We start from the raw sequence: 14,036 nt of genomic DNA, 5'->3' as shown, positions 1-14,036 counted from the left end.
CAGAAAGCTGTTAGACAATGTTACAAAATTGTCTTTAAATAGTAATGTTGGAAGGATATCAAGATATCTTTTCTATACATACTTTGACAGTGAACCAGTTTTTTTATCATTTTTACCTTCCTTAAACAGGACAACATACCAGATAAAAATTCAGAGCCTACTGGCATTATTTACAATGTTGCTTTACTTCCCTCCACACAAGTGAGTGACTTTTGTCATTAACACCTGCATATTCTCAAGCGTTTTAAACAATTTTGTTACTTTGTACACTGTGCCATGGACCTGCAACTGAAAAGTTTTACTGAAAAGGTGCCACACACTCCTCCTCCCAGATGTTCTTGCTTACTGTCACAAGAGACATAGAAGCTAAGCATCCAGAGGCCTCTTGTCAAACATCTGTGTGAAGATAAAAACTTAACTCTCAAAGATGCTGGGAATAGGTACATAGTGACCTATTCAGTAGTCATAGTTTCTAGGATACCTACATATGAATCAGGACTGCAAGCAAGTGGATCTGGAATTATTTCCTAGAAGGACTGCTTTGTAAAATTTACTTTGGGTTTATTGCTACTTCCAAACCAGATTTGTGTTTTGCAGCAGTGCTGCACCACCAGCTCTGTATTTTGTGCAGACAGATCCTCAAAACTATCCATAAACAAGTTCAAACTATGGATCTCTAAATATATTTCCATTTCCTGAGGTCAAGACTTACATCACCAGTTTCCCAACAGGCAGAAAGTTACTCTTCAGAGACTTTAGTGACTAACCTTATTGCACAGTGTCTTTGACTAGTTGTCAACCACTGAAACTAATGAAGAGCCAAAAGGATGCTCTTCTACTCCCATATCTTTTTCAGTGGAAGCTACTTCATCCATGAAACTGATAAGGTGCTTCATATTGCTTGGCAAAGATTTCAGCCTTTCTTCAAGTTTTCTGTATATACCAGTTTGCATTAAAGGCTAATTTTTCTCCAGAGATTCTCATACTCTAGCCATGGTGCCCTTTTGCTTCTCTTGTACCCAAAGATGACTTTTGCACATTGGACCTTATGCTTTGAAAATGCTACCAGAAGTACTTTCTCTCCCAGTCATGCATTGCAGCCTCCACAATAATAACTCTTAGAAAAGCTTAAACATGCTCTAAAACTGGTATGACAGATTGAATCTCAAAGCCATCAGATTAAAAATGAATAAAACTTGCCACCAGGAAGACCGCCTGCACATTTCTGCATTCAGAAGGCTGTCAGTTCCCTACTCCACAAGGACGGTTCTACCAGAACAAGACTGAAAAGCATCCAACTCTGAAGAGTGTATTTGATTGACAAGCATATGTATCCCTATTATACACCCTCTTCTCTGTCCTCACCACTTCTCCTATCAGCTATAGGCAAGGACCATAGCACATGGTCACAGCAGCAGTGAACACCACACTTTGGATTATTCTCCATCATCATGCTACGTCACTGTCAGACAACCATACTTCAAAAAAACAAACCACAGTTAAAGGTATAATCAATTCACTGTTATAAGTCACATATCTGAATGTTTGATTTTTCCCATGGTAACTGAAAATTTAGCAGGGACAAGGGTGAACTTGTTATTGGAATTATTGTAGTCAAGAGGTCAGCAGTCAGTTGTGCATCAGCTCTGTGGCTGGGAAGCCACACAGAAGATTGAAGTTTGCAACACCATGACCCTGTGCAGCACAGCAAGCTTCTGCAGCATCTTCTGTCCCTGATATGAAAGTCCATCACATACTAGCTAAGCAATCATCAACTTTTTTGAGGGGTGGGGGGTTAAAGTTGAAGGAGAAAGCTTAATGACTGAACAGCACAAGAGGCTAAATACCACAGGGTTTTCAAATTTAAAAGTACTCCCTTGTGGACACCTGCAATTTGCTACTCAAGCAGAAAACAAATTCAAATAAGCCAATAGATCCACTCCATGTTAGAACGCATTACAAGAGTCAACTATTTAATGTTATTTATTTAAACTATAAAAAGAGGCAGTCAAAGCAATGTTTCAGTTAGGTAGAGAATACAGCATTAATTTCAAAAACTAAACAGCAGTGAAGTTGGAGTCTGTTGCAGTGGTTAATGAATAAGGTGACTGTTTTCAAAGATATCCATACATGTACAGATCATAGCTTGCATGAACGGTTTTTACAGCACTGCTGTATAATCTCATTCAGTTATTTCACTACTGATGGTAATTAAGGACCATAATCCACTGCCAAAAAATAAACAAATTTGAGCAACCACCAAAACTTAGGCAATGGCAGAAGCTCTGTGTGGAGATTCTAGGTTTACTGCCACGTGTACCTAGCTGTTCAGGGAAAATATGAGAGTTCTTGAGTATGTATAAAGCTGAAGAATGGAGCCAAACACTTTACAAGCACAGGAAAAACAACAACCAAGGAAGTTTTGTTTACGTAGAATTAGCATCTTGAACCTGGATAACTAGGAATCAAGATTCACAGATGAGAAGTACTAAAGCAAGAGAAAGCCACAAAGAAAGTTAAGTTGTATGGATAGAGCCAATCCAGCCTTCTCTTCTTCAGGACTTGCACAGGAATATAGCTACACCCCAGACTTCTTGTAGGATCTGACTCTAGTAAGGTAAGCATTTTACCATCCCTATTGCTTAACTACCAAAATTGATGTAGTAGTACTGAGGTATTAAATCAATGAAATATGCATCATGATTAGGGGTAGTAGCTGTAATGTATTATATACGAAAATGAAACATTATGTTCGAAGAGAAACAAGCATAGCAACTGATATCTACAAACTAAAGTCACAGTGGCACACTGAACAATTTTAGGTTAACCAGACTCGCTTAAAAATAGAAACCAGAGGCTGGGCTCTCCTCTCACCCCATTTCACATGTCTTTGCTTCCATTGATTTCAAGTGGAGTTCTTCACAATTTATGCCATTGTGAGAGGAGAATCAAGCCTTGTGTGTTTGAAAGGAAACTGCAGACATGTTTCCCACCAGAGTGCAGGGGGAGATTTTAAAAAAAACACAAGTATATGAACTGTGAAACCGATAGAGTACACAAGTAAAGGCAGGCAAAGAGGCTCTAGCTGGGGGTGGTGCTCAGGAACTTGCAGCTTATCCAGGTTTGTTTGTTTGTGGTTTTTTTTTTGTTTTTGTTTTTGTTTTTTTTAAAGATTTGGGACTAGTATTAAGAAACCAGAAGCCCAGTCATTAAACTGGTTTAAAAAAATTAGAAATAAATACTGCATTTTCTTCTGACAGACACCATGGATTTATATTTTCCTACAGTTATTCTAAAAAATGAGGAGCAGGTCATTTTCTTTGCAAAGGACACAGACTTTCCATTCCCAGAATCTGGGAAGCAGGTCTGAAATATTTGCATAAGTAGAAACAGTGCCTAATCATCACTCACACCCAAGCTCAAACAGATGATCTTCCAAAACCCTTCAGGATCATCTAGACAATTAACATTACAGTACTTTGAAAGAGCAACGCTTGTGACTGGAACTTAAGTCAGACAAAGCACTAGATGATATATAGGTGACAAAACCACTTGATGGTTTGGACCTATGGCACAACAGAACCTACAGCTTTACAGTCTTTTTTTCGGGGGCAGCAGCATGTGATTAGAAAGCTCCCATTTCACCATCTCAGTGAGCAACACTGTGCTCTAACACAATCATTGTACTGGCCTGTACTGATTTGGGAAGCTCACTTAAAAGAAAGAGCAAGAAAACTCCAACATTTTCAAGTCATCTCTATGTCTCTGCTCAAGCTGTGCCAGTGCAGTGAAGCAACAGTGCAAGAGAAATAGCTTGAGTATTTTACAGAGGGAATACAGACTTAATTCATTGTTTTATCAGGTTTATACACCACAGTAATGCAAGATTGAAGTCATTCACACTCAAAGTCCAACATTGACAGAATATTACTGTGATCGCCTGTTTGCAGATGTTCTTCCCACATGTTCATTCATGTGCACAACTGGTGTCACACCTCAAACATTGGTTTTTAAGTCTCCCCATGCACTCCAGTAGGAAGATGTGCGGGCAGTTTCCTTTTAAAAACAGGTCTATATTCTCTTCCCACAATACAGAGGACTGCAGGAAGGAGGATATTTTCTACCCATGGAAAAAATGTTGTATTATTCAAGATATACCTGCTGATTTTCATGAAGCCTGTTCTTTCAAAGCATTAGCCTCCTTCCAGAGGCTGTGGGAAGGTGGAAAGAGATCCAAGAACGAACACGTATGCCCTTGAATATCAACTTTGCATGTTTAAGAGTTAGTATTTAGATGTTAAACACTGGTTTACATATTAAAAAAAGCCTCAAATGAACAGAGGCCTGGTATCACCTAAATTCCTAAAATAAGGGAACCAAGTATACCATTGTGCTACTATATAATACCACAAAGTCTTCATTATATCAGTACCTATTTATAGAATCAGCTCCAGGCTAATAAGACATCAATTAATAGGTCAAAAAGGTTTATAAACAGCTACAGTACAATACGAGACAGACAGCAAGACATTAAAAACTAACTTGTCAAAATTGCAGCCTAAAAGATGGCAGATTCAGAACTAGACAATAGAGCTCTGAGTGTCAGGGGAGATTTTTGCAAAGAAATTTGAAAAGCAATAAATCTGCAGCAATGAAACAGCTGCTTGCTTGTCACTGGTCACTTTAGTTCAATCAAATACTTGCATTGCTCAAGTTCAATATATTAACAGCTACTCTAAAACCGTAAGAGCTGCTCTTGCACGAAATCACCAGTTGAAAAATCATATCTTGAGAAAGAAATGGGCTATTAGCATGGATCACTGAACTACGGCTTCCCATCACCTGAAATCCCCCGCAAATATTGTCCAAGCAGATTGACTGTATGAAAGGTCAGGGGGTAAAGCTTGATGCTTACTGGATTCACAAACAACCAAAATTAACCTTTCAGCTCGCTAACCTACTCGGCAGCACATCCTTCCCTGTGAGGCCTTCCACAGCTTTTTGGCAGTTCATACTCAAGCACACAGCAATGCTTAGGGCTCCCTCTCACCGTGCGGACGCTCTCTCCAGCCTCACCTCTGCACACGGCTTCCTTTCCCAGATCCTCCTAAGGGAAGGCCAGTGTCCCCCAAAAGGGGACCCATGCTCTAGAATCCAGCTGTGGAAAAGAGCTGCTGTAACACAACTGTTTGTTTTTTTTCAGGCAGCTCACATTTCTCCTGAATAGTAGCGGTACCTTCTAGTAGATACCTGCTGAAATCCAAACCTACACTGAGCTGCTGAGAGGACAGAACAAAGCTGCATCCTGTGTAACAACATCCTTACCAGGATGGAAATTATGGATTTTTCTCATACCTCAGTACAGATGAGAGCATGGTCTGCTTTCTACATGTTTGGCAGTATTCTAAGACATTTGCTGGCTATTGGCCTGCCAAGCTGTTCAGGCTTACAAATTCCTCTGCACTTCATACTCTTAATTTTGTTAAATATAAACATATCTTCTATGTATCTTGTTCCTATATTCCATATGCACAGAATGAACTTATTTCAGTCCTGGGATGAATGGGAACCCAATATTTATCACACAGATCCACCATGCTTTCCAAACAAGACCGAAGAAATACCTCTCAATGAAGTTATCCACATGATCTTTCTGATGAGTGAAGCATGAAAAACAGTTCAAAGCTCTCAGAAAGCCATGTGTATACTTTTACAAAAGACATCTGCAATTCACCAGTGAGGTTCTAGACCTAGCATGATTCATTTAGCAGTCTGTATATATAAATGCAAATACACTAGGTTCAGGCATTTCTTCAATGCTCTAATAAAATTAATTTTAAAGTATACAAATATTTACACTTTGAATAGTTGTCTCAGCATGTGAAGCTTTTATTTTTTCTATGAAAATACTGATTCCTGCAAAAGATGACATTTCTGAAATGAGGCTGGAATAAAGTCAAAATATATTAGTACTAAAGTATGCACATAAACACATGCAATTTCTTTACATAAACACTTTTGAACTTCTGGGTGATTAACTGAAACACTTGATTACAAAAAGGGATCTTTAAAAAACATCTTCACTAATCATGCACTAATTTTTAACATACTTGCAAACAAGTCAGCTTTTACTGTGGTTAGACAAGTTGATCCACACTTGAAAGTGCAAGGTGGTTTTAAATCTGTGCCATGGTTATTGTGCATTTGTGTTGCTACAGGAACAGGCCATGGGTGAGAGCAGCGTCCAACTACCCCAAGTGCTTGACAGGTTGAGCAAGAGTGTCCGGGTGCCCCGGTGGAGCCTCTTGCTGAGCCAGCACTATCTCTGTCACAGCAGTACTTTGTTAATGAAGAGATTAGGGGAGGGTAAAACGGGTAAGGCTGAACAATTACAGCACTTGTGTCAGATGTGGTTGACATTGCTCTAACAAGGAGCATGGGAAGACAGAAGAGACATGTGCTTTGAGGAGTGGTGTAGAAGTATTGGTCTTAGATATGTTTAAAGATTCAATTGTACAATTCTTAATACGTAAGCTTTTCATTTCGGTCTTTTTGAGACTGGTGGGAGAAGATGCAGCTTTCCTACAGAACAAGACAATGCAAGAGTCCTACCACACAGCGTGATCTGAAGCCTACATTGCTATAATTGTAACTGCACCTATATTCTTATTTTCTTTTTAGAGCACTCAAATACTTTCATAAATTAAGATGTCTGGACAATGAAGACTCCCTTTAAGAAAATTTAAGGTACTAACGACACCCTGCTTAAAAAAAGAAGTCTAAGTTTTATTATAAGCATCGTGATATTGACACGCAGATCTTGAATCATGCCAATTGCAATTATACAAATCAGTGATCAAATCCACTGAGAAGTCAGTTTTCATATACATCATGTTAACACAAACATTAGACATGGATTTGGCAAATTGCTGTCAGAAAAGCCTAGTTCTAAAATCACGCAATACCAAGACTGGGGCTACCTGATGCAAAGTTAGAAGGCAACAAGCTCAAAAAGGTGGCTATTAAAACATCACAGAAAACAAAATTTAAATAAAAGCAAAGCAATCATATTTCAATATTTGGATGGCAGCCAGAAATGCTTTTTTGGCATGCAGCTGCTCCATGAAGCCAATATTGTGCATAACTACAAACATTTCAGAAAAAACAGCATTGTTACTAAAGTCAAAGACAGTAATTGCAAGCTGTGGGATCTGTGCTTAGATAAAAGAGGGGTAACTGAATAAAACTGTCATAGATACAAACCTGCAAGCACACTCCATAACACTCTTATCACCTTATTGCGAACTCAGTAGAACTAGAGAGTAAGGGAGTAAGGGGTGAGGGAAGAGAAGGAAAATGAAGGAGAGAAGCACACAAGGCAGAACAGCAAGAGCTATCAAGCACTATAAATCAATGTTTCAAACACAAGCCTTAGACAGGAGTACATGACTTTGGTACAGAACAACTGAAAGAACACAGTTCCAGCTTTTGTTGATGTATAATCCACTTGGAAATCAAAGGCCTGCCTGAGAGACTACCTACCCCACGTTTACAAGCTAGAAAAAAACCACTCTGAGCTTGATAGGTTCAAAATGATCTTGAAAAGCAACTCACCAATCTTATGGTTATATTTAAGAACATTTAAGGAGTTTGACTTCCAGGCAGAGTTCCAATAAAAGGTAAACTAGAAAAAAAAAAAATCAAAACCCTGTCATTTACAGATACTTCTAAAATACTAAAAGTGTTTGTATTGGCTCATACCTCTTGTATCTGAGCATGTCACTCATTTTGTACATTAAGAAAAATCTCCTTGCACAAGAACACGCTTGAGAAGCATTGCCAGTTTGTGCTGAGAAGTCATTTGCTCATTTAGTATTGCCAAAATAAGTATAATGTATTTAGAGCACAATATAAACAAGCAAAATACAAAGAGAAAGAGTTATAGCAGACTTTTTCCTCAGTAATTGGAAATACCCTTTGACCACAACCCAGCAGCCAAATCGTGGTTTCTGTAAAAAACATGTAATTTTAGCAAATTGTGATCTGATAGCCTATCTGGGAATTTCTTCCAGAAATGCTACGACTTCAGTGTGCTGTTACTTGCAAAACATGTTTCTTCCCACCATTCTTCAGCCATGAGGTGGGAGGGGGAAAAGACTCGCAATAGCTGTGCTGTATCCTTCCAAGATGGTTCTTCCCATTATACAACTCCTAATCCAAACAATTTAAGCACACAAGTAAAAGCTACTCATTTTTGTAAACATTTCCAGGAGCGAGACCTAAGCACGCATGGCTTACACCAAGTATATACTAATGACTGGAGCTAACCTCAAGTTTACCTCTGTTTAAAGAACACAAGCAGAACACAGTGCTGGCCAAAATTAAGTTTAAGCCTTAATACAAAGGGGTATGCTGAATACTGATATAAACCACTAGGCCATTGTGCACCCATCTCATAATCAAGTATTCTTAATGTAATATATCATACCACAATTTTCCAATATGACAATTTTATTAAGAAAATGTTTCAGAGGATGCTTTTATACCCCAACAGCAGGGATCTCTTTACTTTAGGATAAGGAAGTGGTAGAAAACAGAAACAAAACCCAGCTTGTTTGTTTTGAATGGACTTCACCACTGCACATACAATTAACTCTGGAATGCACAAGACCTAGCAAACAGAGGCTTTAAATTTAAGTGCAACTCTCAGTCTATTCTGTTAGAAGTTGTGTACAGCAGACATTGACAATATATTACACAAGATTCATATTACAAAGGGAAAGGACTTTCAGGTTGCAGCATTAGAAAGAGTCAAAGCCATCTGCAAAGACATAATATGAAGCAAAGCCATTTAAATTAGTCTGTAAAATGTAGATGTTTGTTAGCATAAAAAAGTTTCACAGGAAAACAATGACAAAGTAAAAGCCATCTGATTTTCATATGCTAATTAATTAAATATGCCAAATGCATTTAATCTCTTATTATAACCATAGGGGGAGACAGACCAAACTCTTGAAGTTCTGAAAAGCCAGGTCATTAGCATGCCAAGTCATTCTTCAGATCTCCTCCTTATATACAAATATACATTTCCAACTTATTATATATGTAAGTAAAATCTGTCTCCACTCCCCCACACCAAACATTTCTCCTTTGGAAGACACTTTATATTTCCTACTCCTGTATTCTAAACATTTTATTAAACCTTAGAAAGAACTTGTTTGCTAGGGAAAAAACAACAACAACAACAATCCAAACCAAGCACACACACCAAACAAAAAACACCAAACAACACCCACAGAAGTGGTTTTGCCAAAAGCCCAAGTTAAACACCCCAGTCCCCCTAAGACATAAAATAAGCTAGTCGAAAGTGAGATTAATAACACTCTTGCACACATGCATGGAAAGCCATGCATAGTTTGTAGTCTTTCACTTTTAAGTTCAGATGACATTTCTAGCCATTTCTTGCCTTTCCAAACAAGAAAAGGATTCTTATGTTTACGTAAGGTTCTTCTTGCTCAATACATCTTAAACTGAAACAGATCTTTTTTTTTTTAAAAACAATTACCTTCTTCAGAGTTATCATACTACAGGATATTAGGAAAAACCAGACTCTCCTGTTGCTATTACCCACATCTGACTCCAATCTTAATAGTTTAGCTATTAACCCTGTAAGGTCCCCACACACACACCTTGCCCAGTTGATGTTAAAATTTTTATATGACTGATCCGGGCTTACTCATTACAAAATCTTTTGTTACACAGAAAGAGAGCAGCTCTGTGGACCTTGATTTACAGGACACAATTAACTGTGCTTTTGGCAGAACTGCACCAGCCCGGCTCATCTGGGACTCTGTGCTGAGAAACGAAAGAATCTATCACTGCAGTCAGAGTTCAGTGCTCTGCTTCTCTCCTCTTCCCTTCATTCCCTTTCCAAGCCCACTCTGACCTGCTGACATTTTGGCAGGAAAACCTGGCTAAGGCAATATACCTGTGCTGTAGAGAAGTAATACAAATAACAATATTTGCTCCTAGAGATGATAATAACTAGAGCTAAAGGGGGAAAAAACACATCCTGCTAGAAAATCACACCAGTCACTCTTGAGTTTGCCATGCAAAAATATGCAGTTTAAAGACCTCAGGTACCAACTAAACAACAAAAAGAGGGAATTTCACCAGTGGTAACGCTAGCCATTTATTTTTGCCACCTTTTAGGTTTTAGCATGTAGGGAATATGCATTGTTAACCTTTAAATCCTCTGTATAAACATTTCTCAGAGAGCTTGCAAAATACCCCCTGCTGTGTTTCCTGGCCCTTCAGTTGATGGCATTTAGAAACACTGGTACTGGCGGGTGCTTTATTTTGCTTTCCTCGGCCATCCCGCTGGGGTACAATGACAGATTCCTGTCCAAGGCCAGACCCAGCCACTCCAGGCTCAGACCACAACGAAGGCACCCTGGACTCAGCCCAGCTGGATGATAAATGGTGTCTGCTGGAGTTTGAAATCTGCCGGTGGGAATAAATGTGGGAGAAGGCGCTCAAGGAGTGTCCATCGCCATTGCATAGCTCTCTTCATTGAGGAAGGAAAAAATTCATACTTGGGCTAGGGCCGTACTGCCTCTCAGGCGCTGTCGGAGGGTGGGGGTCACCCCCCACAGCACAACGCGCTCGCAGCGGAGAGCCTGAAAGGTGCCGCCGGGATAGCAAACCGAGGTCACTCCCCCCAACCCCCCGGGTCCCCCACTCGGAGCAGGAGGGCGCCGAGACGCTGACACTTCACTGAGAACAAGGGAGAAGGCGGAGGCTGCCTGGAAGAGGCCAGTTGTCACCCCACTGACAGGCAACAGCTGAGTTACTGTATCTGGACCCTCGTTCAGTCCGGTGGGCCCGGCCCGCCGCGCCTCCCCCCTCCGCCGGGGGCACGGAGCCGGCGCCGCGACATCCCCACCGACAGCCGCCGCGGGGCTCAACAGGACACCCCGCCACCTCCCGAGCCGGCAGCCCCCGTCCAACAACTCCGTGTAGGACGTCGCTGCACCAGCGGCGCTGACGGGTGCCGGCTCCGTGCTCGGGCGGCTCCGCACAGGCACCTCCCGGCCATGCAGACCCCGGGCAGGATGCCGCAGGAACGGCCAGCGGCACGGTCCCGGCTGCGGACGGCGCCCCGACAGACCCACCGGACGTTCCAGCGCGTCGCTGCTGGCTGCCGCCCGCGCCGACCGGCTCTCCGCCGCCGGAGCCGCCACTTACCCTCCCCGCTGCGCGGTAGAACCACGGCGACGTATTCCCGAGCAGCGGCGGGGTCCGTCACATCGACAGCGGAGGAGGCGGGTATCCGGCTCTGTCCCGGGGAGTTAGCGCCGGCGAGAGACGCGCATCGCCGGCAGCGCCGCGGAAGGTGCGGAGGATTCGGACCGATCGACCGATCGCCCGTCCGCCCGCCCAGAGCCGCCTCTGCCGCCGGCGCCCCCGCCGCGAGTGGCCGAGCCCCGCGCCCGCTCCCCGCCCTAATGCCTCCACCGCCCCGCACCCGGGACGGCGACATGCGCGTTCCGCCGCGCCCATTGGCTGCCGCCCGCCGCGCCCGCCAATCGCCGTCGCGCCGGGACGGCCCGCGGCTCGGAAAACCCGGCGGGGCGGGGCGGTGGCGCGGGAGGGGTGGGGTATCGGCTCGGCCCCGCCCAGCCCGACTGCCCAGCGGCGGTAGCGGCGCGGGGGGAGGTGCGCTGGCGCTTGAACCTCGGGCGGGGGAGGACAAAACTTGTGGAAACCCCGTTTCTCCCCAGTGTAGGAAGGCCGGGGAGCAAGGGGAGGACACGCAGGCTCCCCTCTCCTCATCCTCCGGTCAGACAGAGCTCTGACGCCAATTGCTGGCTCCTCCCCGAGGGAGCAGGAGAAGGAAAGTTAATAAAAAACTTTTCCCGCTGACCTATGCAGGGGGTGGCGATGGAACCCGCCCCGGCTGTATTTGCCCTCGGTGCAGTCGGTGGGTGCACATCTCCACTGGCTGATTGCAAATAATAAGGTGTAGACATTAACACCTCGCGAATACCTTTAACTTTCTATTCATTTATAGCTTATTCAGCATGACTGTACATAAGGGTAGCAGCAAACAGTCATTGAAGCTTAAGGAACATTTTTAAAATAAGTACCAAAACCTCATATTTGTTCTGAAGCTGTTTGTTTTATTTTCAGGGAATACTGTTATTTAATTGTCTTGATTTGGTTTCTTTTTGGCTGGAGAGAGCGGGGCGCGGGGCCCTCGCCCCCCGGGAGTGTGGAGCCGGCAGCCCTGGGCTCGGAGCAGCTTCCCCGAGAGGGCTGGCAGCGGTGTGCACTTCCCACAGCAAAGCTGCCCTGCTCTTAACGTAAATAAGATGGCAAAACGAATGCGGTAGGCGTTAAGGAGGCACTGAAGTAGGCAGGTATACATTTAGATCCTTTCCCCTGTAGTGTTATCGGCACTTTTGGTATCTGTTGAAGCTATTGGAGTTTGCAGCCCTTGGCTCAATTGCTCACACCTCACACCCTTTAAGCAACCAGAATAGAGCTCCTGGTTCTCTGGGGTCTTGCAGTGTTTAAATCCTCAATGGGAAAAAAAAAAAAAAAAGAAAATAAAAGGGAAATGAAGATGTTTAACTTAATGTTATTTTTTTTGTTGTTTTTGTTTTTTGTTTTTTGGGTTTTTTTGTTTTTTTCTGTAAAGGCAACTTAGCAGGTGAGAGAATTTAACAGAATAACTTCCAAGCCATCACAGACTCTCCTCACTTGGTTAAACAAATGTGTTTGGATCCATGAAAGCTTAATATAAAGCTGAAATTCGGTCTGTTCTCTGGCAGTGTCTCTCTTGGTTCTCTAAACAAGGAATTATTTGAGGTTAGGAAATGGCAATTTTCCTTTCATATTTTGAAGTACAGTTGGTTTTCCTGTGTTAGCAGAATAAGTTTGTTATCTGGAATCCAGTCTGGTCAAAAATCATCTTTCTGTATCTGAAAAAAATAAAAATGTAGCAGTCACAGGAAACAACTTCAGACTACTACTCTAGGCTACAACTTTATGACAGGCAGGCGTGTTAAGCTTACTTATCACCTTAAACATTTCAGCTGCAATTCTAAGCCTGGGTGCTCTGGTCTTCTGTTTCCTTGCAGCCTATATGTGGTATCACCATCATGTTGCTGAACACTTCCTTTTAAATTTTACCCAAGTTTGAAAATAAACATCGCATCTGCATGGAAGTTTTCAGAGAGAAAGCAAAGACACTTGTACAGACAGGTGAAATCTCATTAAAAGAAGTCTCCATCACTTTTCTCATCAGAATGATTTGGATGTCTCCTATAGTTAAAAAAAAAAAAAAAGGTGAAGTGGAAATGTGAACAAATGAATATATTCTGAAGGGACCATGAAGAAAAAGGTGGCAAAGATGGCAAAAGGGCTGCTTGTAGCCATCTGCTTGCAGCCGTAGAGCTGTTTGTCCCTTGTCCTGTGTTCTTCCCTGCCACCTAGTCAAGCATTTCTGTAGCACTTATCAGTAAGATCTAAATACATTTAGACTGTGCTGGCAGCATTGCATGATTTCCGTCATTTACTTCTTCCCACTTCAGGTTCCAAAGGCATAGGAAATAAGACTGCTTGGCTTTTAAATAACCTTGTCAAAGGTGTTTACAGTCATATATTAGCAGATCTGAATCTGGAATGAAAGAATTTATGGCCAATGCACTCTTTTAAGTTGTATATCTGTTTATCTGATCCTCACTTACAAATGCCTCTAATTAAGCTATAAACTCTTAGTTTCTGCTTAACCATATGGGTAGCCTGGGAAGTTTGCTACAGTAATGTAATTTACCCGTTCTACAGCCATGTCTGCAATGCAAATCCAGTATAACTGCTTTAATAGTGTTACAACCTGCTCTGTTTTTCACAACATGGACAGGAATAAAGCATGTTCAAATTACCAATTGTAGTCCTGATGAATCAGTGCAGATAGTTTTCTCTTTGGAGCTATGGGACTTTATCTCAGGATGAAAAAAAATACAATCTGC

At 42.2% G+C, this 14,036-nt stretch overlaps 1 protein-coding gene across 1 annotated transcript in view; it reads right to left on the bottom strand.

Annotated features, from left to right (window-relative positions):
- The window catches only part of PRICKLE1 (prickle planar cell polarity protein 1), a 64,714-nt gene extending 53,228 nt beyond the window's left edge, over window positions 1–11,486 (bottom strand). Inside the window, exon 1 of the mRNA XM_065853148.2 lies at window positions 11,248–11,486. The gene's annotated coding sequence lies outside the window, so the exon portion shown is untranslated. The remainder of the gene's footprint in view (window positions 1–11,247) is intronic.
- Between the last annotated feature and the right edge of the window lie 2,550 nt (window positions 11,487–14,036).

Source organism: Patagioenas fasciata, chromosome 1, assembly GCF_037038585.1.
Source record: "Patagioenas fasciata isolate bPatFas1 chromosome 1, bPatFas1.hap1, whole genome shotgun sequence".
NCBI classification, from domain to species: Eukaryota; Metazoa; Chordata; class Aves; order Columbiformes; family Columbidae; genus Patagioenas; species Patagioenas fasciata.
Note: the sequence above shows the minus strand (reverse complement) of the source record. Positions and strands in the feature narration are given on the sequence as shown.